The sequence below is a fragment of the Mustelus asterias genome, chromosome 12 (assembly GCF_964213995.1).
Source record: "Mustelus asterias chromosome 12, sMusAst1.hap1.1, whole genome shotgun sequence".
Classification (NCBI taxonomy): Eukaryota; Metazoa; Chordata; class Chondrichthyes; order Carcharhiniformes; family Triakidae; genus Mustelus; species Mustelus asterias.
The window spans coordinates 110,047,521-110,071,479 of NC_135812.1; the positions used below are offsets into that span (position 1 = coordinate 110,047,521).

Genomic DNA, 23,959 nt, shown 5'->3' on the forward strand with positions numbered 1-23,959 from the left:
AGTACTGAGGGAGTGCCGCACTGTCAGAGGGTCAGTACTGAGGGAGTGCCGCACTGTCAGAGGGTCAGTACTGAGGGAGTGCCGCACTGTCAGAGGGTCAGTGCTGAGGGTGTGCCGCACTGTCAGAGGGTCAGTACTGAGGGAGTGCCGCACTGTCAGAGGGTCAGTACTGAGGGAGTGCTGCACTGTCAGAGGGTCAGTACTGAGGGAGTGCCGCACTGTCAGAGGGTCAGTACTGAGGGAGTGCTACACTGTCAGAGGGTCAGTACTGAGGGAGTGCCGCACTGTCAGAGGGTCAGTACTGAGGGAGTGCTACACTGTCAGAGGGTCAGTACTGAGGGAGTGCTGCACTGTCAGAGGGTCAGTACTGAGGGAGTGCTGCACTGTCAGAGGGTCAGTACTGAGGGAGTGCTACACTGTCAGAGGGTCAGTACTGAGGGAGTGCTGCACTGTCAGAGGGTCAGTGCTGAGGGAGTGCCGCACTGTCAGAGGGTCAGTACTGAGGGAGTGCCGCACTGTCAGAGGGTCAGTACTGAGGGAGTGCCGCACTGTCAGAGGGTCAGTGCTGAGGGATTGCCGCACTGTCAGAGGGTCAGTACTGAGGGAGTGCCGCACTGTCAGAGGGTCAGTACTGAGGGAGTGCCGCACTGTCAGAGGGTCAGTGCTGAGGGAGTGCTGCACTGTCAGAGGGTCAGTACTGAGGTTGAGCTGCACTGTCAGAGGGTCAGTACTGAGGGAGTGCCGCACTGTCAGAGGGTCAACATTGAGGATGTGCCGCACTGTCAGAGGGTCAGTACTGAGAGAGTGCTGCACTGTCAGAGGTCAGTACTGAGGGAGTGCCGCACTGTCAGAGAGTCAGTACTGAGGGAGTGCCGCACTGTCAGAGGGTCAGTGCTGAGGGAGTGCTGCACTGTCAGAGGGTCAGTACTGAGAGAGTGCTGCACTGTCAGAGGGTCAGTACTGAGGGAGTGCTGCACTGTCAGAGTGTCAGTACTGAGGGAGTGCCGCACTGTCAGAGAGTCAGTACTGAGGGAGTGCTGCATTGTCAGAGGGTCAGTACTGAGGGAGTGCCGCACTGTCAGAGGGTCAGTACTGAGGGAGTGCTGCATTGTCAGAGGGTCAGTACTGAGGGAGTGCCGCACTGTCAGTAGGTCAGCACTGAGAGAGTGCTGCATTGTCAGAGGGTCAGTACTGAGGGAGTGCCGCACTGTCAGAGGGTCAGTACTGAGGGAGTGCCGCACTGTCAGAGAGTCGGTACTGAGGGAGTGCCGCACTGTCAGAGGATCCGTACTGAGGGAGTTCTGCACTGTCAGAGGGTCAGGACTGAGGGATTTGTTTGAGCTGTTAGTGGTTGCAGTTTATTTGGATCGTGAAAAATTGTTTGATGAGATGCCTCAAGTTGGTTATTAGACAAAATTAGGAGTTGTGGGATTTGAGCTTGGATTGTGAATGCATTCATTGATGACAAAGCGAGTAGACGATTAATCCTGGCTGGAATTTTCAGTGCAGATTTAAATGCCTCGGTGCATCACCCGGGGTGAGGGGAGACACCACCGTGGGGCTGTACCGTCCTGTCTCCTCTTTCTCGGGTAAACAGGCTGTAAGTTTCCCAGAACCAGGTCTAAGATAGCCCTTTCCCAAGTTGGAATATCTACATATTGCCTCAAGAAGCACTCGTGGACACACTGAACAAACTCTGCCCCGTCCAAGCCCTTGGCACTAAAGGAAGCCCACTCCCTGTTGGGGAAGTTAAAATCACCCATCACAACAACCCTTTGTTTCTACATCTTCCCATAATCTGCTGACATATCAGTTCCTCCACTTCGCGCTGGATGTTGGGAGGTCTGTAGTACAACCCTAACAGTGTGAGTGAATCGCTCCTGTTCCTGAGTTCTACCCTTATGGCCTCACTGCATGATCCCACCAAGGTATCGTCCCTCTGTATAGCTGTGACATTCTCCCTAATCAGTAAAGCAACACCCCCAGCTCTTTTGTCACCCTCTCTATATCGACTGAAGCATCTAAGTCCTGGAATGCTAAGCTGTCAGTCCTGCCATTCTTTCATCCAAGTCTCCATAATTGCCCCAACCTCATAGTTCCATGTAGTAATCCAAGCTTTAAATTCATCCGCCTTACCTGTCATACTCCTTGCGTTAAAGCAAACACACCTCAGACCATCAGTCCTGTCATGTTTTGTACACTCTCCCTGTGTTTTATTTCTCTGAGCCTTACTGGACCCATTCACTGAGTTCTCCACAGCCTCTGTACTCTGTACTGTGGCTCTTTTTGATTTTTGACTTTGGTTTCTCTGCCTTCCACTTTTCCCCTTACTGCCTTTTGTTTCTGTCCCCACTTTACTTCCCTCTGACTTCCTGCATCGGTTCCCATCCCCCTGCCACGTTAGTTTAAACCCTCCCCAACAACACCAGCAAACATTCCCCCTAGGACATTGGTTCCAGTCCTGCCCAGGTGCAGACAGTCCGATTTGTACTGGTCCCACCTCCCCCAGAACTGGTTCCAATGTTGCAGGAACTTGAATCCCTCCCTCTTGCACCATTTCTCAAGCCACGTATTCATCTTAGCTATCCTGACATTCCTACTCTGACTAGCACGTGGCACTGGGAGCAATCCTGAGATTACTACCTCAGAGGTTCTACTTTTTAGTTTAACTCCTAACTCCCTAAATTCAGCTTGTAGAACTTCATCCAGTTTTGTACCTATAGGGTTGGTGCCTATATGCACCACAACAGCTGGCTGTTCACCCTCCCCCTCCAGAATGTCCTGCAGCTGCTCCGAGACATCCTTGACCCTGACACCAGGGATGCAACAAACCATCCTGGAGTCTCGTTTGTGTCCACAGAAACGCCTGTCTGTTCCCCTTACAATTGAGTCTCCTATCACTATAGCTCTGCCACTCTTTTTCCTGCCCTCCTGTGCAGCAGAACCAGTCACGGTGCCATGAATCTGGCTGCTACCACCTTCCTCTGGTGAGCCATCTCCCCCAGCAGTACATTACCGCAGGGGACCCCCTGCACTGCCTTCCTACTCTTCCACTGTCTGGTGGTCACCCATTCCCTATCTCCCTCAGTAATTTTTATCTGCGGTGGGACCAACTCACTGAACTATCACCGTGCTATACACGGACTTCCTGAGCATTGTGGATGAATCATAGAATCTACAGGGCAGAAGGCCCATCAACCCTGCACTGACCACAATCCCACCCAGGCCCTATTCCCGTAACGCCTCGTATTCACCCTGCTAATCCCCCTGACTCTAATGTTAATTTACCACGGCCAATCAACCTAACCTGCATATCTTTGGACTGTGGAAGGAAACTGGAGCACCTGGAGGAAACCCACGCAGACACGGGGAGAATGTGCAGACTCCACACAGACAGTGACCCAAGGCCGGAATTGAACCCGGGTCCCTGGCGATGTGAGGCAGCAGCGCTAACCGCTGTGCCACCGTGCCGCCGAGGATCCAAAGTGAATTCATTCACAGCTCCAGAGCCGTCAAGCGGTCTCACAGGAGCTGCAGTTGGACACACTTCTTGCACGTAAAGGAGCTAGGGGCACCGAAAGGGTCCCTGAATTCCCACATCACACAAGAGGAGCATGACATGGGTCTGGGATCTCCTGCCATGACTTCACCCTGAAGTTAACTTACAACAACAACATTAATGCCAAGAGAAAAAAAGAGAAAAAAGAAAAGAAAAACTACTTACCAGTCATAAACCAATCACTTACCTGCTGGCTGTGATAGCATGGTTCAATTTCATTCTACCTCTCACTCGCCCTCAAGTCTCCCTCGCAATCCCACCTCTCTCCTCCTGAAAATAAACACCACTTTCCCCCAGCACCAAATTCCCGATACCCTCACTCTGGCTGAATCTCACTCCGGCTGCATCTCACTCTGGCTGCAGTCTCTCTCCCACTGGGGTGTGCAGACTCACTGGTCCAATCTGACAAATTAAAAAGTATTCCACTTTGAAAGAAACAGAAAAGTGAAATAATTGTTCAAAATGGTGACAGGTTGGGGAATCTTCACATTCCGAGGCACCTTGGTGATTTTGTACAAAACTTGCAGTGAGCACATTGGCATATTCACTCTCACCTCGGTTCCAAAAGGTTTACTTACCCCTTATCCTCAAACTAAGACCCCTAGTTCTGGACCCTCCCACCTTTGAGAACATTCTTTCTGAATCTACTCTATACTCAAATCCTCTCGCTATCAAGGCCAACATACCATTTGCCTTCTTTACTGCCTGCTGAACCTGCACGCTTACTTTCAGCGACTGATGCACGAGGACACCAAGGTCTCGCTGAGTATCCACGTCTCTCAATTTACACCCATTCAAATAATCTGTCTTCCTATTATTACCTGCCATTGCCTGTCCATTGTCTTTCCTTTCAATAATGTTTCCCAGTCCATCATGGCCAATTCATGCCTCATATCATCATACTTCCCTTTACTGAGATTCAGGGAATATCCCAAGTTGTTCTTACTGGGAGGAACAGTCAACATGCCGATGGCTCCATGGGTTCGGATCTTGATGGATACAGCACCAAACTAACCTGACCAAGACAGTTTCGCAGGATTAACTGATCCCAGTTGAGAACACGATGAAGGTCATTATGGGCTCTGCATTCCTGATTTAAGTAAGGAGGAAATCAGCTAAGAAGCAAGTCAGCTCATTCCTAGATCATCACTCCAGGTGTTCCTCAGGATAGTGTCCTCAATCCAACCGTTTTCATTGATTCATCGCCGTTCCTCCAACATAAAGTCAGAAGTGGGGATGTTCGCTGATGACTGTACAATATCCAGCACCATTCCACACAGGTTGAAGCAGCCCATGTCCAAATGCAGCAAGACCTGGACAATATCCAGGCTTGGGCTGACAAGTGACAAGTAACATTCGCGCCACACAAGTGCCAGGTAATGACCATCTCCAACTAGAGAGGATTTAACCATTGCCCTTTGCCATTCAATGACATTAACATTGCTGAATCCCCTACTATCAACATCCGGGGGGGTTACCATTGACCAAAACCCAAACTGGACCATCCATATAAATACAGTGGCTACAAGAGCACGTCAGAGGCTGGGAATCCTGCGGTGAGTAATTCACCTCCTGACACCCCAAAGCCTGTCCACCATCTACAAGGCACAAGTCAGGAGTGTGATGAAATACTCTCCACTTGTCTGGATGGGTGCAGCTCCAACAACACTCAAGAAGCTCAACACCAACCAGGACAAAGCAACCCCGCTTGATTGGCACCACATCCACCACCTTAAACATTCACTCCCTCATCACTGACACACAATGACAGCCGTGTATACCATCTACAAGATGCATCGCAAGGCCTCCTTTGACAACACTTTCCAAGTCAGCAGCCTTGACCATCTAGAACAGTGGTTCCCAAAGGGTGCGGCGCGCCACACTGGTGCGGCGAGAGAGGATGGCAAGTGTGGCGGGAAGATTCAAGGACAATCAAAGAAACATTTAAACATGGATAGATATTTTTCCAAAGTGAGAGCAAGAGCATCAAGTGATGCTGAGGACGATCCGAGTCCACGTTGTGATCCAGAATCGCCGTTCGAACAGAGTACTGAAGAAGAGTCATTTAATTCTTCACCAGTAGCAGGCCCAAGCAAACCTCCAAAAAAGAAAGTTTGTCGACAATCTATGGATAGCTATCTGAGTTTCAATTTCACATGGACTGGAGATGAAAACATACCTTGGCCTATGTGTTTGATCTGTGGTGAGAAGCTTTCCAATTCCAATATGGTCCCAAGCAAGATGAAAAGACATCTGTTGTCAAAACATGGAAATCTGGCAAACAAGGATGTTCAATAGTTTGAAAGGCTTTTGGAACAGCAGAAATGCCAACGATCATATTTCGAAAAATGACTGACAGTCTCAGATAAGATGCAGATTGTATCTTACCAAGTGGCTGAATTGATTGCTCAACAGACAAAACCACATACAATAGCTGAAAAATTGATTCAGCCTGCAGCTTGATTGTGAAAACTTTGTTTGGTGATGATGCTGAGCGAGAAGTTATGGAAATTCCTTTGTCTAATAATACAATTCGCAGAAGAATAGTTGATATGTCAGTTAATATTGAGAAGCGTGTTTCCGAAAGTATGAAGAATTCTAAATTTGCCATTCAAGTTGATGAATCGACCGACGTTAGTGGAAAAGCACAGTTGCTTACCTATATCAGATTCATTCACAATGATGAAATAATCACACAGTTTCTATTTTGCAAGGAACTTGAAAAACATACCAGAGGACAAGATATTTTCCAAACCTTGTCTGAGTATTTGGAAAAAGTTGAGATTTCATGGGATTCTTGTATTGGAATTTGTACGGATGGAGCGCCATGTATGATAGGGAATGTGAGAGGCGTGACGGCACTCATCAAACAGAAAAACCCAGATGTCATATCAACTCACTTTTTTACACAGAGAGGCATTAATCACCAAGACCCTTGGAGCTGATTTGAAGTTGGTTCTCGATCAGACTGTGCGCATTGTGAACTTCTTCAAAGCAAAACCACTAAAGGCGTGATTATTTGCTCAACTCTGCAAAGACATGGAATTGAAACATCAATGCCTAATTCTGCACTCGGAGGTTCGCTGGATGTCCCGCGGAAAAGTTTTAAATCGGATGTTGGAACTGAAGAACGAATTAAGAGAACTTTTGGAACAAGGGAACCCATTGTACCACCGACTGGATGACAATGACTGGTGTGCAAAGCTGGCATATTTGGCCGATATCTTTTCCCGGTTGAATGTGCTCAATGCCAGTATGCAAGGCCGCGATGACAATATCCTCGCAACGGCAGACAAACGAACTGCATTCAAAAAAAAGCTTCAGCTCTGGCTTGGAGGAGCGATGCAACATAACCTCAAAATGTTCCCACTGGTAAAAAGTTTTAAAACGAGCAATGAATTGTACGGCCTCATACAGGAACATCTTGCAACAGTGGTAGAAAAGATTGATCATTACTTCCCATCGTTGTCTACAGAAAAAGTTGACTGGGTTAGAGGCCCCTTTGCGAATTCCAGCTGTTCAGAACATAATAACATAAGAAATAGGAGCAGGAGTAGGCCATCTAGCCCCTCGAGCCTGCCCCGCCATTCAATAAGATCATGGCTGATCTGAAGTGAATCAGTTCCACTTACCCGCCTGATCCCCATAACCCTTAATTCCCTTACTGATCAGAAATCCATCTATTCGTGACTTAAACATATTCAACGAGGTAGCCTCCACCACTTCAGTGGGCAGAGAATTCCAGAGATTCACCACCCTCTGAGAGAAGAAGTTCTTCCTCAACTCTGTCCTAAACTGACCCCCCCTTTATTTTGAGGCTGTGCCCTCTAGTTCTGGTTTCCTTTCTAAGTGGAAAGAATCTCTCCACTTCTACCCTATCCAGCCCCTTCATTATCTTATATGCCTCTATAAGGTGAGGAAGCGGAGGGATGGGTTGGTAAGTTTGCCGACGACACGAAGGTTGGTGGGGTTGTGGATAGTCTGGAGGGATGTCAGAAGTTACAGAGGGACATAGATAGGATGCAAGACTGGGCGGACAAATGGCAGATGGACTTCGACCCAGATAAATGTGTCGTGTTCCATTTTGGTAGGTCAAATGGGATGAAGGAGTACAATATAAAGGGAAAGACTCTTAGTACTGTAGAGGATCAGAAGGACCTTGGGGTCCGGGTCCATAGGACACTAAAATCGGCCCCGCAGGTGGAGGAGATGGTTAAGAAGGCGTATGGTGTGCTGGCCTTTATCAATCGAGGGATTGAGTTTAGGAGTCCGGGGATAATGATGCAGCTATATAAGACCCTCGTCAGACCCCACTTGGAGTACTGTGCTCAGTTCTGGTCGCCTCATTACAGGAAGGATGTGGAAAAGATTGAAAGGGTGCAGAGGAGATTTACAAGGATGTTGCCTGGATTGAGTGGCATGCCTTATGAGGATAGGCTGAGGGAGCTCGGTCTTTTCTCCTTGGAGAGACGAAGGATGAGAGGAGACCTAATAGAGGTGTATAAGATGTTGAGAGGCATAGATCGGGTGGACTATCAGAGGCTTTTTTCCAGGGTGGAAATGTCTGCTACGAGAGGACACAGGTTTAGTGTGCTGGGGGGTAGGTACAGGGGAGATGTTAGGGGTAAGTTTTTCACACAGAGGGTGGTGGGCGAGTGGAATCGGCTGCCGTCAGTGGTGGTGGAGGCGAACTCAATAGGGTCTTTTAAGAGACTCCTGGATGAGTACATGGAGCTTAATAGGATGGAGGGTTATAGGTAGGTCTAGAAGGTAGGGATAGGTTCGGCACAATTGTGGGCCGAAGGGCCTGTTTGTGCTGTAGTTTTTCTATGTTTCTATGTTTCTAAGATCACCCCTCAGCCTTCTAAACTCCAACGAGTACAAACCTAATCTGCTCAATCTCTCCTCATAATCTACACCCCTCATATCCGGTATCAACCTGGTGAACCTTCTCTGCATTCCCTCCAAGGCCAATATATCCTTTCACAAGTAAGGGGACCAAAACTGCCCACAGTATTCCAGCTGCAGCCTCACCAATGCCTTGTACAGATGCAGCAAGACTTCTCTGCTTTTACATTCTATCCCCCTCGTGATAAATGCCAACATCCCATTTGCCTTCTTGATCAGGTCTGACATTGGATGAGGAGGGGGAAATGGCCTGCATTTCGAGTGATCGCACCTTGAAAATGAAACACGGGAGTATGCCACTGGACTCTTTTTGGATATACAACCAGAAACAGTATCCACGCATCTCTTCAAGAGCATTAGCTATTTTTCTACAGTTCTCCATGACGTATTGTTGTGAACAGGGATTTTCAGCTCTGACAAATATCAAAGACCAGAAAAGAGAAAGGCTTCTTTGTGTTGATGAGGAGATGAGAGTTTGTTTGTCTCAAATTAGACCGAATATAAATGAGATTACCCGACAAAAACAAGCTCACACCTCTCATTGAGTTTGTATACTTAAGGTTACATATGTAAGAGGCTCGTCTATAAGTATATTTTGGGAATGAATCATGTTTTTATGTAGCTGCATTGTTTTATACTTTCTGGATGTCCCATGATCATATTATAAAGTAGTCGTGTTCTATGTTATGAATCAAGCACTGCTAGGAGTTGTTTTTTTTTGTTTTTGAATGTATTTCTTATCAATAAAAAATTTGGGGTGGCGCCAGCAAATTTTTATTCCGAAAGTGCGGCCCAGTGAAAAAGGTTTGGGAACCACTGATCTAGAAGGACAAGAGCAGCAGATACATGGGAACGCCACCACCTGTCATTCACTATCCGGACTTGGAAATATATCGCCATTCCTTCACTGCCGCTGGGACAAAATCCTGGAATTCCCTCCCTAACGGCGTTGTGGTGTACCTACATACCAGATGGAATGCAGCGATTCAAAACGGCGGCTTCTTCTCAAGGGTAATTAGGGACGGGCAATAAATGCTGGCCAGCCAGCGACGCCCATGTCCCATAATTGAATTGAAGAGATGAGGGGCAGAATTTTCCAGTCTCACCAATGTTGGGTGTGACAGGCAAAACCAAAACACTTGGAGTGAAGTCAAAAATTTGCCGGCGGGAAAATAAGTTGCAATCTTCCCCTCAATTCTTTCATGACGGGTTCACAGCGGGTTCATGGCAGGTTCATGGCGGGTTCATGGAGATTCATGGGAGTTCCCTGCGGGGGGGGGGGTTCACAGGGGGTTCATGCCGGGTTCATGACAGGTCACCTTTCCCACCCAGCCTGGTGTGAGATTCGAGTGAAGTTTGCAGTTACATAATGAATTAACCGAATATCACTGTTTGGTGAGTTTACCCATCATGCCCTGCATTGGGAATTCCTCCAGCTTCCCACCCTCAACACCGGACTTTCCGAGTGGAAAATTCCAGCCACATTTTCCGCTCTCACTCACTCTTATCCACTATAACCTACACTTACCGACATGCACCACTGTGGCACCATTCGATTTGCTCTCTGCCTGCCTACCTGTCTGTCTATCTGTCTGCCTGTCTGTCTACCTGCCTGCCTGTCTGTTTGTCTGTCTAGCTGTCTGTCTGTCTGTCTGTCTGCCTGTCTATTTGTCAATCTACCTGCCTGTCAGTCTGTCTGTCTGCCTATCTGTCTGTCTGCCTGCCTGTCTGTCTGCCTGCCTGTCTGTCTGTCTGTCTGCCTGTCTGTTTGCCTGTCTGTCTGCCTGCCTGTCTGCCTGCCTGCCTGTCTGTCTGTCTGCCTGCCTGTCTGTCTGTTTGCCTGTCTGTTTGCCTGTCTGCCTGTCTGTCTGCCTGCTTGTCTGTCTGTCTGCCTGTCTGTTTGCCTGTCTGTCTGCCTGCCTGCCTGTCTGTCTGTCTGCTTGTCTGTCTGTCTGCCTGCCTGTCTGTCTGCCTGCCTGTCTGTCTGCCTCTCTCCCTCTCAATATTCTGTTGTGACCCCTGTGGATTTTAATCATTTTTATGATGCAGAAACTGCCTGTTTTCTGTTACCAGATCAGACATTGGAAACAATGCTAGTCAGAGCCTGTCAACTGATTTTTAAAAACGGCATCAATCACCCAGGGACCATCTCACATCCGGAACATTCCCTCAGTAACCGTAACTCCCAGAGTGAGACTCGATGCTCAGTTTCCTTGTGTTTATTCTGGATTTCTCACTCTGAAATGTCAGAATGAAAATGCGAACAAGCTAAAACAAGCTGGAGCGCTGTCATTGTGACATCACTTTCATAATTAATCAGCAAACTAGCAAATCAGATGGAACATTCAAAATTGTAAGAAACTTTAAGAAAGCAAATCGGGGGGAAACTATTTTCAGTAACTGTCGGACTTGCATCAAAATCAAGGAGGGAGATGTTAGGAAAATGTTTTTCTCTCGAGGTTTGATGGGGTCAGAGCAGAAACAGGAAGGACAGCAGATTTCAGAATAGGTCTTAAAAGAGAAAAGGAAAATATTTGGAACAAAATGTTTTTGGTAAGGGATTAACAGAAAAGGCTAAGGTTACAGTCACACCCCCTGTTACAGTCACACTCCCTGTGTTACAGTCACACTCCCCCTGTTACAGTCACACTCCCTGTGTTACAGTCACAGTCCCCCTGTTACAGTCACAGTCCCCATGTTACAGTCACACTCCCCATGTTACAGTCATACTCCCCGTGTTACAGTCACACTCCCCATGTTACAGTCACACTCCCTGTGTTACAGTCACACTCCCTGTGTTACAGTCACAGTCCCCCTGTTACAGTCACACTCCCTGTGTTACAGTCACACTCCCTGTGTTACAGTCACACTCCCTGTGTTACAGTCACACTCCCTGTGTTACAGTCACACTCCCCATGTTACAATCACACTACCTGTGTTACAGTCACACTCCCTGTGTTACAGTCACACTCCCTGTGTTACAGTCACACTCCCTGTGTTACAGTCACAGTCCCCCTGTTACAGTCACACTCCCTGTGTTACAGTCACACTCCCTGTGTTACAGTCACACTCCCTGTGTTACAGTCATACTCCCTGTGTTACAGTCACAGTCCCCGTGTTACAGTCACAGTCCCCCTGTTACAGTCACACTCCCTGTGTTACAGTCACACTCCCTGTGTTACAGTCACACTCCCTGTGTTACAGTCACACTCCCCATGTTACAGTCACACTCCCCATGTTACAGTCACAGTCCCCATGTTACAGTCACACTCCCCCTGTTACAGTCACACCCCCTGTGTTACAGTCACACTCCCTGTGTTACAGTCACACTCCCTGTGTTACAGTCACACTCCCCATGTTACAATCACACTACCTGTGTTACAGTCACAGTCCCCATGTTACAGTCACACTCCCCATGTTACAGTCATACTCCCCGTGTTACAGTCACACTCCCCATGTTACAGTCACACTCCCTGTGTTACAGTCACACTCCCCATGTTACAATCACACTACCTGTGTTACAGTCACAGTCCCCATGTTACAGTCACACTCCCCATGTTACAGTCACACTCCCTGTGTTACAGTCACACTCCCCATGTTACAGTCACACTCCCTGTGTTACAGTCACACTCCCCCTGTTACAGTCACACTCCACATGTTACAATCACACTACCTGTGTTACAGTCACAGTCCCCATGTTACAGTCACAGTCCCCATGTTACAGTCACACTCCCCCTGTTACAGTCACACCCCCTGTGTTACAGTCACACTCCCTGTGTTACAGTCACACTCCCTGTGTTACAGTCACACTCCCCATGTTACAATCACACTACCTGTGTTACAGTCACAGTCCCCATGTTACAGTCACACTCCCCATGTTACAGTCATACTCCCCGTGTTACAGTCACACTCCCCATGTTACAGTCACACTCCCTGTGTTACAGTCACACTCCCCATGTTACAGTCACACTCCCTGTGTTACAGTCACACTCCCTGTGTTACAGTCACACTCCCAGTGTTACAGTCACACTCCCCATGTTACAGTCACACTCCCAGTGTTACAGTCACACTCCCCATGTTACAGTCACACTCCCTGTGTTACAGTCACACTCCCTGAGATACAGTCACAATCCCAATGTTACAGTCACACTCCCTGAGTTACAATCACGCACCCTGAGATACAGTCACACTCCCTGTGTTACAGTCATACTCCCCGTGTTACAGTCACACTCCCTGAGTTACAATCACGCACCCTGAGATACAGTCACACTCCCAATGTTACAGTCTCATTCCCCAGGTTGCAGTCTCATTCCCTGGGTTACAGTCTCACTCCCCAGGTTACAGTCTCATTCCCCGTGTTACAGTCTGTCATGGTTCTGGTCAGAAAGTCTAAAGTGTTTTATGAAGCCCGCCTGAATCATAAGTTTTGCATCTTGAATTTGGCTTAGATAAGCATGAGATGTGATTCAAATGACCCATAGGGGAGCTTTTTTCAAACAAAGTTTATTTAGAATATAGTTAACATGCATAGTTAAAAAATTAACAAGAACTTTTATCAATTACAATCAAGAAACAAACAATCTTGATAATGTATAACCTTTAACAAAGATATCTACAATGTTCCAATCAAATAAATCCCATAGACAAAAGACCCTTTTCATAGGTTTAACACAGCAGAGACTAATGCTCACCTGATACTGGGATCAATGCTGTTCGTTGAATTCTGCAGTCCAATGCTCTTGAGACTCAGAACAGTTTGAAGACAAGGCAGCTTCCCTTAACACCAGAGAGACTCTGGCCCAGCCCCCAACAACAGCAGATTTTTTCTTCATGAAGGCAATGTTTTCACACAGTGAGTGGTGAGTGTCTGGAACAAGCTGCCAGAGGTAGTAGTAGAGGCGGGTACAATTTTGTCTTTTAAAAAGCATTTAGACAGTTACATGGATAAGATGGGTATCGAGGGATATGGGCCAAATGCGGGCAATTGGAACTAGCTTAGGGGCTTAAAAAAAAGGGCGGCATGGACAAGTTGGGCCGAAGGGCCTGTTTCCATGCTGTAAACCTCTATGACTCTACGACTCTAAGGCAAAGCCTTGCTTTACGATCACTAGCAGAATTTCCAAATAAAATAGGGAGAGAGGGAAAACACTTCTTTTTAGCTTGCTGTCCCTTCTAAAACTAAATGTCAAACCTGCAGCTCCAGACTGAAAATGAAACCTTAAACTCACTGGGAAGAAACCTGTCCAAAAACACTGTCCTCACAATGCAGGATTACAGAACCAATCCCAGAGTCAACACAAACAGCCCCATTTAAACCATTTCAGTAGCAATAAAAGGACTCATTGTAGTCAGCCCGGCAACAATGGCATCACTGTTCAGTTTAGTTTAGTTTATTAGTCACAAGTAGGCTTACATTAACACTGCAATGAAGTTACTGTGAAAATCCCCTAGTCGCCACACTCCAGCGCCTGTTTGGGTCAATGCACCTAACCAGCACGTCTTTCAGACTGTGGGAGGAAACTGGAGCACCCGGAGGAAACCCACGCAGACACAGGGAGAACATGCAGACGCCACACAGAGGGTCACCCAAGCCGGGAATCAAACCCGGGTCCCTGGCGCTGTGAGGCAGCAGTGCTGTGAACTGTAGAAATCACGTTTTTTTAAAAAATCTTTCTTAAAGGGACACTGACATCACAAGTCACACTCCTATGCTACAGTCACACTCCATGAGTTACAGTCACACTGCCCAGGTTACAGACGCACACTCTAGGCTACAGTCTCACTCCCCGTGTTACAGTCACACTGCCCAAGTTACAGACACGCATCCTGGGTTACAGACACACACCCTGGGTTGCAGTCACACACCCTGTGTTACAGTCTCACTCCTGGGGTTACAGTCTCACTCCCTGGATTACAGTCATATTGAAGGTGGATGCTAGAGTTGCATATATCACAAGGAGGTCTCAGGTCAGGAATTATTGAGTCAGGATGTCCTGGAGAATGTGACGCCCAGCGCTGAGTCAGATTATCAGTGCTGTTTACTGGGCCATTGGGATGAGTGTGCTTGGTTTGTTAATGTACCAGCATCTGATTTTAAGGATCTTAATGAAATTGTGACTGTGGCTTCAGGGCTGTTCTGTGATCAGGATGCAGCAGGGAATTTGTCAAAGTCTGGCTCGCAATGTGCTGATGTCCCTTAGCCTGATTTGCCGAGTTTCCCAGCAATCTCTGGGGATGAGAGTGCTTTAAGTCACATATATTTTTCTCATTGGATGCAGAGCTGCACTAAAGTGAGGGGAAGGGTTAGGAAGCGTTAGGAACAACATAAACAGCTCACCAACACCACCGCTCTCTCCATTTCCCAAGCTAATGCATTTCAGGATTCATTTCCAGAGCTACAGGAAAACATTATCAGCGAACGGTGAGTATTCTGAAACTTCACTCTGTCAGCTCTGGTGTTGGGAGTCATTACTGGGGCTTTGAACATAGAACATAGAACATAGAACATTACAGCGCAGAACAGGCCCTTCGGCCCACGATGTTGCACCGACCAGTTAAAAAAAAAACTGTGACCCTCCAACCTAAACCAATTTCTTTTCGTCCATGAACCTATCTACGGATCTCTTAAACGCCCCCAAACTAGGCGCATTTACAACTGATGCTGGCAGGGCATTCCAATCCCTCACCACCCTCTGGGTAAAGAACCTACCCCTGACATCGGTTCTATAACTACCCCCCCTCAATTTAAAGCCATGCCCCCTCGTGCTGGATTTCTCCATCAGAGGAAAAAGGCTATCACTATCCACCCTATCTAAACCTCTAATCATCTTATATGTTTCAATAAGATCCCCTCTTAGCCGCCGCCTTTCCAGCGAAAACAATCCCAAATCCCTCAGCCTCTCCTCATAGGATCTCCCCTCCATACCAGGCAACATCCTGGTAAACCTCCTCTGCACCCTCTCCAAAGCCTCCACATCCTTCCTGTAATGTGGGGACCAGAACTGCACACAGTACTCCAAGTGCGGCCGCACCAGAGTTGTGTACAGTTGCAACATAACGCTACGACTCCTAAATTCAATCCCCCTACCAATAAACGCCAAGACACCATATGCCTTCTTAACAACCTTATCTACTTGATTCCCAACTTTCAGGGATCTATGCACACATACACCTAGATCCCTCTGCTCCTCCACACTATTCAAAGTCCTCCCGTTAGCCCTATACTCAACACATCTGTTATTCCTACCAAAGTGAATTACCTCACACTTCTCCGCATTAAACTCCATCCGCCACCTCTCGGCCCAACTTTGCAACCTGTCTAAGTCTTCCTGCAAACTACGACACCCTTCCTCACTGTCTACCACACCACCGACTTTGGTGTCATCAGCAAATTTGCTAATCCACCCAACTATACCCTCATCCAGATCATTAATAAATATTACAAACAGCAGTGGCCCCAAAACAGATCCCTGAGGTACACCACTTGTAACCGCACTCCATGATGAATATTTACTATCAACCACCACCCTCTGTTTCCTATCCGCTAGCCAATTCCTGATCCAATTTCCTAGATCACCCCCAATCCCATACATCTGCATTTTCTGCAGAAGCCTACCATGGTGAACCTTATCAAACGCCTTACTAAAATCCATATATACCACGTCCACTGCCTTGCCCCCATCCACCTCCTTGGTCACTTTCTCAAAAAACTCAATAAGGTTAGTAAGGCACGACCTACCTGCCACAAAACCATGCTGACTATCACCTATCAATTCATTACTCTCCAAATAACTATAAATCCTATCCCTTATAATTTTTTCCAACATCTTGCCGACAACAGAAGTGAGACTCACCGGTCTATAATTCCCGGGGAAGTCTCTGTTCCCCTTCTTAAACAATGGGACAACATTCGCTAACCTCCAATCTTCTGGTACTATACCAGAGGCCAACGACGACCTGAAGATCAGAGCCAGAGGCTCTGCAATCACTTCTCTTGCCTCCCAGAGAATCCTTGGATAAATCCCATCCGGACCAGGGGATTTATCTATTTTCAGACCCTCCAGAATATCCTGCACATCCTCCTTATCAACTGTAATACTGTCTATTCTACTCCCTTGCAACCCAGTGTCCTCCTCAGCTATATTCATGTCCCCTTGCGTGAACACCGAAGAGAAATATTGGTTCAATGCTTCACCAATCTCCTCCGGTTCCACACATAACTTCCCTCTGCCATCTATAACTGGCCCTAAACTTGCCCTAACCAACCTTCTGTTCTTGACATACCTATAGAACGCCTTAGGATTCACTTTAACCCTATCCGCCAAAGTCTTCTCATGTCCCCTTTTAGCCCTTCTAAGCTCGCTCTTCAACTCCCTCTTAGCCAATCTAAAGCTTTCTAGTGCACTACCCGAGTGCTCACGTCTCATCCGAACATAAGCCTCCTTTTTCTTTTTAACCAACAAAGAAACTTTTTTGGTGCACCACGGTTCCCTAGCCCTACCAATTCCTCCTTGCCTGACAGGGACATACCTATCACAGACTCGCAGTAGCTGCTCCTTGAAAAAACTCCACATGTCGGACGTTCCCAGTCCCTGTAATCTCCTAGTCCAACCTATGTTTCCTAATTCTCTCCTAATAGCCTCATAATTACCCTTCCCCCAGCTAAAACCACTGGCCCGAGGTTCATGCCTATCCCTTTCCATCACTAAGGTGAACGTAACCGAATTGTGGTCACTATCACCAAAATGCACACCAACTTCCAAGTCTAGCACCTGGTCTGGCTCATTTCCCAGCACCAGATCCAATATAGCCTCACCTCTAGTTGGCCTGTCTACATACTGAGTCAAAAAACCTTCCTGCACGCTTTGAACAAAAACTGACCCCTCTAACGAGCTAGAGCTATAACAATTCCAGTCAATATTAGTCAAGTTAAAATCCCCCATAACAATTGCCCTATTACTTTCACTCCTAAGCAGGATTGACTCCGCAATCCTTTCCTCAACCTCTCTAGAACTTTTAGGAGGTCTATAAAAGACTCCCAACAGGGTGACCTCTCCTCTCCTATTTCTAATCTCCGCCCATACTACCTCAACAGATAAGTCCTCATCAAACCTCCTCCTTGAGTCGAGGAATGTGGGAGAACTTCCTGTCAGTGTATGAACAAGGTGCTGGCACCATTGAAAACGTCAGAGTTGTTAATGAGGAAGAAAGTTGTGGAAAGAGAGAAAAGAAACAGAAAGATTATTGGAGAAGGGTGCAGAGACAGAAAAAGTAAATCAAAGAGAGGGAGAAAACATCGGAACAAAGGAGCAGGAGAAGGCCATTCAGCCCCTCAAACCTGCTCTGCTATTCAATACAAACATGGCTGATCATCCACTTCAATGTCTTTCCCCCCACACTATCCCCATATCCCTTTCTGTCATTGGGATTTAGAAATCTGTCAATCTCTGCTTCCCACAGTCTCACGTAGAGAATTCCGAAGATTCACAACTCTCCGTGTAAAGAAATTTCTCAACATCTCGGTTCCTAAGCAGCTTCTTCCTAATTTTGAGATTGTGCCCCCTGGTTCTAGACTCCCGCCAGGGGAAACCTCTTACCCACATCTACCCTCACTACCACTCACCAGATGAAAGGGCAGCGCTCCAAAAGCTTGTGATGCCCAATAAACCCTGTTGGACTTTAACCTGGTGTTGTGAGACTGCTTACTGCGCCCACGCCAGTCCAACGCCAGCATCTCCACATCATCTATCTAACTCTGCATTAAAAATATTCAAAGACTCTGCTTCCATCACCTTTTCAGGAAGAGAGCTCAAAAATAGGTCTGCCCCATCAATGAGAGAGGCCAGATTGTTGTCTGGGGGGCGGGAGGAGGGGGTGAATGAGGCCAGATCATTCTCTGGGGGGGGGGAGGGGGGAGTGAGGCCAGATTGTTGTCTGGGGGAGGGAGGAGGGAGGCGGGTAAGTTGTATCTCGGGAGGAGGGGGGGCCCGATTGCTCACTGCTGGGGGGGGGGCAGGTGGATCACTGGTGGGGGGGGAGGGGGAAGGTCAGCTGGATCACTGGTGGGGGGCCGGGGGGTGCAGGGGGGTCCGCTGCCACTCTGTGGGCGATCGGTGCAGGGGAGGGGGGCAGGGGTGGCGATCATTCTGGGTAGTGGGGGGGCGAATAAGGAGGACAGTGATGTGTCTGGGTAGTGGGGGGCATGGATAAGAGGGACAGTGATGTGTGTGGGTAGTGGGGGAGTGGATAAGGGGGACAATGATGTGTGTGGGTAGTGGGAGGGTGGATAAGGGAGACAGTGATGTGTGTGGGTAGTGGGGGGGTGGATAAGGGGGACAGTGATGTGTGTGGGTAGTGGGGGGGGGTCGATAAGGGGGTCAGTGATAGGACATAGAACATAGAAAAAATACAGCACAAACAGGCCCTTCGGCCCACAAGTTGCGCCGGTCATGCCCCTACCTACCTAGGCTTATATATAGACTTACCTATAACCCTCAATCCTATCAAGTCCCATGTACTCATCCAGAAGTCTCTTAAAAGACCCTATCGAGTTTGCCTCCACCACCACTGACGGCAGTTGATTCCACTCGCCCACCACCCTCTGAGTGAAAACCTTACCCCTGACATCTCCTCTGTACCTACTCCCCAGCACCTGAAACCTGTGTCCTCTCGTAGCAGCCATTTCAGCCCTGGGAAAAAGCCTCCGAGAATCCACCCGATCTATACCTCATCATCTTGTGATGTGTGTGGGTAGTGGGGGGGGTGGATAAGGGGGACAGTAATGTGTGTGGGTAGTGGGGGGGGGGTGGATAAGGGGGACAGTGATGTGTGTGGGTAGTGGGGGGGGTGGATAAGGGGGACAGTGATGTGTGTGGGTAGTGGGGGGGGGTGGATAAGGGGGACAGTAATGTGTGTGGGTAGTGGGGGGTGGGCGGATAAGGGGGACAGTGATGTGTGTGAGTAGTGGGGGGGGTGGATAAGGGGGACAGTGATGTGTGTGAGTAGTGGGGGGGGGTGGATAAGGGGGACAGTGATGTGTGTGAGTAGTGGGGGGGGTGGATAAGGGGGACAGTGATGTGTGTGGGTAGTGGGGGGGTGGATAAGGGGGACAGTGATGTGTGTGGGTAGTGGGGGGGTGCATAAGGGGGACAGTGATGTGTGTGGGTAGTGGGGGGGGTGGATAAGGGGGACAGTGATGTGTGTGGGTAGTGGGGGGGGGGTGGAAAAGGGGGACAATGATGTGTGTGGGTAGTGGGGGGGGTGGATATGGGGGACGGTGATGTGTGTGGGTAGTGGGGGGGGTTGATACGGGAGACAGTGATGTGTGTGGGTAGTGGGGGGGTGGATAAGGTGGACAGTGATGTGTGTGGGTAGTGGGGGGTGGATACGGGGGACAGTGATGTGTGTGGGTAGTGGGGGGTGGATAAGGGGGACAGTGATGTGTGTGGGTAGTGGGGGGGTGGATAAGGGGGACAGTAATGTGTGTGGGTAGTGGGGAGGGTGGATAAGGGGGACAGTGATGTGTGTGGGTAGTGGGGGGGGGGGGTGGATAAGGGGGACAGTGATGTGTGTGGGTAGTGGGGGAGTGGATAAGGGGGACAGTGATGTGTGTGGGTAGTGGGGGAGTGGATAAGGGGGACAGTGATGTGTGTGGGTAGCGGGGGGGTGGATAAGGGGGACAGTGATGTGTGTGGGTAGTGGGGGAGTGGATAAGGGCCACAGTGATGTGTGTGGGTAGTGGGGGGGTGGATAAGGGGGACAGTGATGTGTGTGGGTAGCGGGGGGGTGGATAAGAGGGACAGTGATGTGTGTGGGTAGTGGGGGAGTGGATAAGGGGGACAGTGATGTGTGTGGGTAGTGGGGGGGTGGATAAGGGGGACAGTGATGTGTGTGTGCACCATCCCTCCCGCTTGTCGCTCCCGGGCCGCTTTCTCTGCTCTCTGCGGCCCGGGAGCGATCTGACACGGGCGCGCTTTTTCAAATTTTTTTCTAACTGCGCATGCGCAGTTCAGAACTCCGATCGTTTCGGCCGCGCTAAGCCCCGCCCACAGCGCGAATGGGAACCACGATTTTTTTTCAGGCTGGGTGCGAATGGGAGCGCCTGAAAGCAGATTTCCAAGTCGGATCCGCATTACACCCAGATTCAGCACTTAGAATGAAAATGGGAAAATCGGGCCCCTCATCTAAAATCCCAGGAGAACCTAAAGAACAAAAAGTCCATGAACTCAATGTCAGTAAAACAAAGGAGATTATCACTGACTTCAGGAAGCATAGTGGAGAACATACCCCACCGACATCATTGGGGATGAAGTAGAAAGGGTCGAGAGCTTCAATTTTCTAGGTGTTCAGATCACCAACAAGCTGCCCTGGTCCCTCAGGCTGACACTATAGTTGACGCTATAGACTCTACTTTCTCAGGAAGCAAAGGAAATTTGGCATGTCCCCTACCACTCCCACAAACCTTTACAGATGCACCATAGAAAGCATTCTTTCTGGTTATATCACAGCTTGGTATGGGCTCCTGCTCTGCCCAAGACCGCAAAAAAACTACAAAGGGTCATTGAATGAAACTCAGTCCATCACTCAAACCAGCCTCCCATCCACTGACTCTGTCTACACTTCCCGCTGCCTCGGAAAAGCAGCAGCATAATTAAGGACCCCACGCACCCCGGACATTCTCTCTCCCACCTTCTTCTGTCAGGGAAAAGATACAAAAGTCTGAGGTCACGTACCAACCGACTCAAGAACAGCTTCTTCCCTGCTGCTGTCAGACTTTTGAATGGACTTACCTTATATTAAGTTGATCTTTCTCTACACCCTAGCTATGACTGTAACACTACATTCTGCACTCTCTCGTTTCCTTCTCCATGAACGATATGCTTTTCTGTAAAGCACGCAAGAAACAATACTTTTCACTGTATGTTAATACATGTGACAATAATAAATCAAATCAAACTTGACAAAGTAACATATCTCTCGCTAAAATCAGTTATTATTCTGAGTTATTAGTATTTGCTGTATGTTTAACAGACAAATCGACTCCTGGAATGAAACACGGCCTCTTAAAGAAACTCCACATTAACATAGAATATAGCAAAATAACACAGTAACATCAGATGAAGATGGATTAAATCCTACTCATCACTCCCCTCAAGTTCCACTCTTACCTCCACCATTTTAATATCAATGTTTTCAGATCCAGTTTCTGAAGTTCCAATGCTCTCTCTCTTTCTATTTCCTCCACCATTGCCTCTTTCTCTCTTTCCATTTGGGACAGTACAAGCTGTCTCATATACAGCCAAATAGTGTGTCTGTAACTCGGGCAATGTGTCTGCAACCCTGCTGTGGGATACCCAGGTTGTGGGGGTACCAGGCTGAGGGTGGTGCCCGGGCTGAGGGGGGGACCTGGGGTGAGGGGGGGACCCGGGGTGAGGGGGGTACCCGGGCTGAGGGGGGGGACCTGGGCTGAGGGGGGGTGCGAGGGCTGAGGAGGGGACACAGTAAGAGTTTTAACAACACCAGGTTAAAGTCCAACAGGTTTATTTGGTAGCAAAAGCCACACAAGCTTTCGGAGCTCCAAGCCCCTTCTTCAGGTCAGAGTCACCTGAAGAAGGGGCTTGGAGCTCCGAAAGCTTGTGTGGCATTTGCTACCAAATAAACCTGTTGGACTTTAACCTGGTGTTGTTAAAACTCTTACTGTGTTTACCCCAGTCCAACGCCGGCATCTCCACATCCTGAGGGGGGGACTCGGGCTGAGGGGGGGACTCAGGCTGAGGGGGGGTCCCAGGCTGAGGGGGGGACCCGGGCTGAGGGGGGGACTCGGGCTGAGGGGGGGACTCGGGCTGAGGGGGGGACTCGGGCTGAGGGGGGGTACTCGGGCTGAGGGGGGTGCCCGGGCTGAGGGGGGGACTCGGGCTGAGGGGGGACTCGGGCTGAGGCGGGTGCCCGGGCTGAGGGGGGACTCGGGCTGAGGGGGGTACTCGGGCTGAGGGGGGACTCGGGCTGAGGGGGGTGCCCGGGCTGAGGGGGGGACTCGGGCTGAGGGGGGGACTCGGGCTGAGGGGGGAGGACTCGGGCTGAGGGGGGGACTCGGGCTGAGGGGGGGACTCGGGCTGAGGGGGGGACTCGGGCTGAGGGGGGGACTCGGGCTGAGGGGGGTGCCCGGGCTGAGGGGGGGTGCCCGGGCTGAGGGGGGGGACTCGGGCTGAGGGGGGGACTCGGGCTGAGGGGGGGACCCGGGCTGAGGGGGGGACTCGGGCTGAGGGGGGGACTCGGGCTGAGGGGGGGACTCGGGCTGAGGGGGGGACTCGGGCTGAGGGGGGTGCCCGGGCTGAGGGGGGGTGCCCGGGCTGAGGGGGGGGGACTCGGGCTGAGGGGGGGACTCGGGCTGAGGGGGGTACCCGGGCTGAGGGGGGGACTCGGGCTGAGGGGGGGACTCGGACTGAGGGGGGACTCGGGCTGAGGGGGGGACTCAGGCTGAGGGGGGGACTCGGGCTGAGGGGGGGACTCGGGCTGAGGGGGGGACTCAGGCTGAGGGGGGGACTCGGGCTGAGGGGGGACTCGGGCTGAGGGGGGACTCGGGCTGAGGGGGGGACTCAGGCTGAGGGGGGGACTCGGGCTGAGGGGGGACTCGGGCTGAGGGGGGACTCGGGCTGAGGGGGGGACTCGGGCTGAGGGGGGACTCGGGCTGAGGGGGGACTCGGGCTGAGGGGGGACTCGGGCTGAGGGGGGGACTCAGGCTGAGGGGGGACTCGGGCTGAGGGGGGACTCGGGCTGAGGGGGGGACTCGGGCTGAGGGGGGGACTCGGGCTGAGGGGGGGACTCGGGCTGAGGGGGGTGCCCGGGCTGAGGGGGGGTGCCCGGGCTGAGGGGGGGTGCCCGGGCTGAGGGGGGGGGACTCGGGCTGAGGGGGGGACTCGGGCTGAGGGGGGTACCCGGGCTGAGGGGGGGACTCGGGCTGAGGGGGGGACTCGGACTGAGGGGGGACTCGGGCTGAGGGGGGGACTCAGGCTGAGGGGGGGACTCGGGCTGAGGGGGGGACTCGGGCTGAGGGGGGGACTCAGGCTGAGGGGGGGACTCGGGCTGAGGGGGGACTCGGGCTGAGGGGGGACTCGGGCTGAGGGGGGGACTCAGGCTGAGGGGGGGACTCGGGCTGAGGGGGGACTCGGGCTGAGGGGGGACTCGGGCTGAGGGGGGGACTCGGGCTGAGGGGGGACTCGGGCTGAGGGGGGACTCGGGCTGAGGGGGGACTCGGGCTGAGGGGGGGACTCAGGCTGAGGGGGGACTCGGGCTGAGGGGGGACTCGGGCTGAGGGGGGGACTCGGGCTGAGGGGGGGACTCGGGCTGAGGGGGGGACTCGGGCTGAGGGGGGTGCCCGGGCTGAGGGGGGGTGCCCGGGCTGAGGGGGGGGGACTCGGGCTGAGGGGGGGACTCGGGCTGAGGGGGGTACCCGGGCTGAGGGGGGGACTCGGGCTGAGGGGGGGACTCGGACTG

The 23,959-nt window shown here is 50.5% G+C and overlaps 1 protein-coding gene across 1 annotated transcript in view; it reads left to right on the top strand.

Moving 5' to 3' along the window:
- The window catches only part of LOC144501850 (ankyrin repeat and fibronectin type-III domain-containing protein 1-like), a 157,542-nt gene that overhangs the window by 61,550 nt on the left and 72,033 nt on the right, over nt 1-23,959 (top strand). The gene's annotated exons all lie outside the window — the stretch shown is intronic.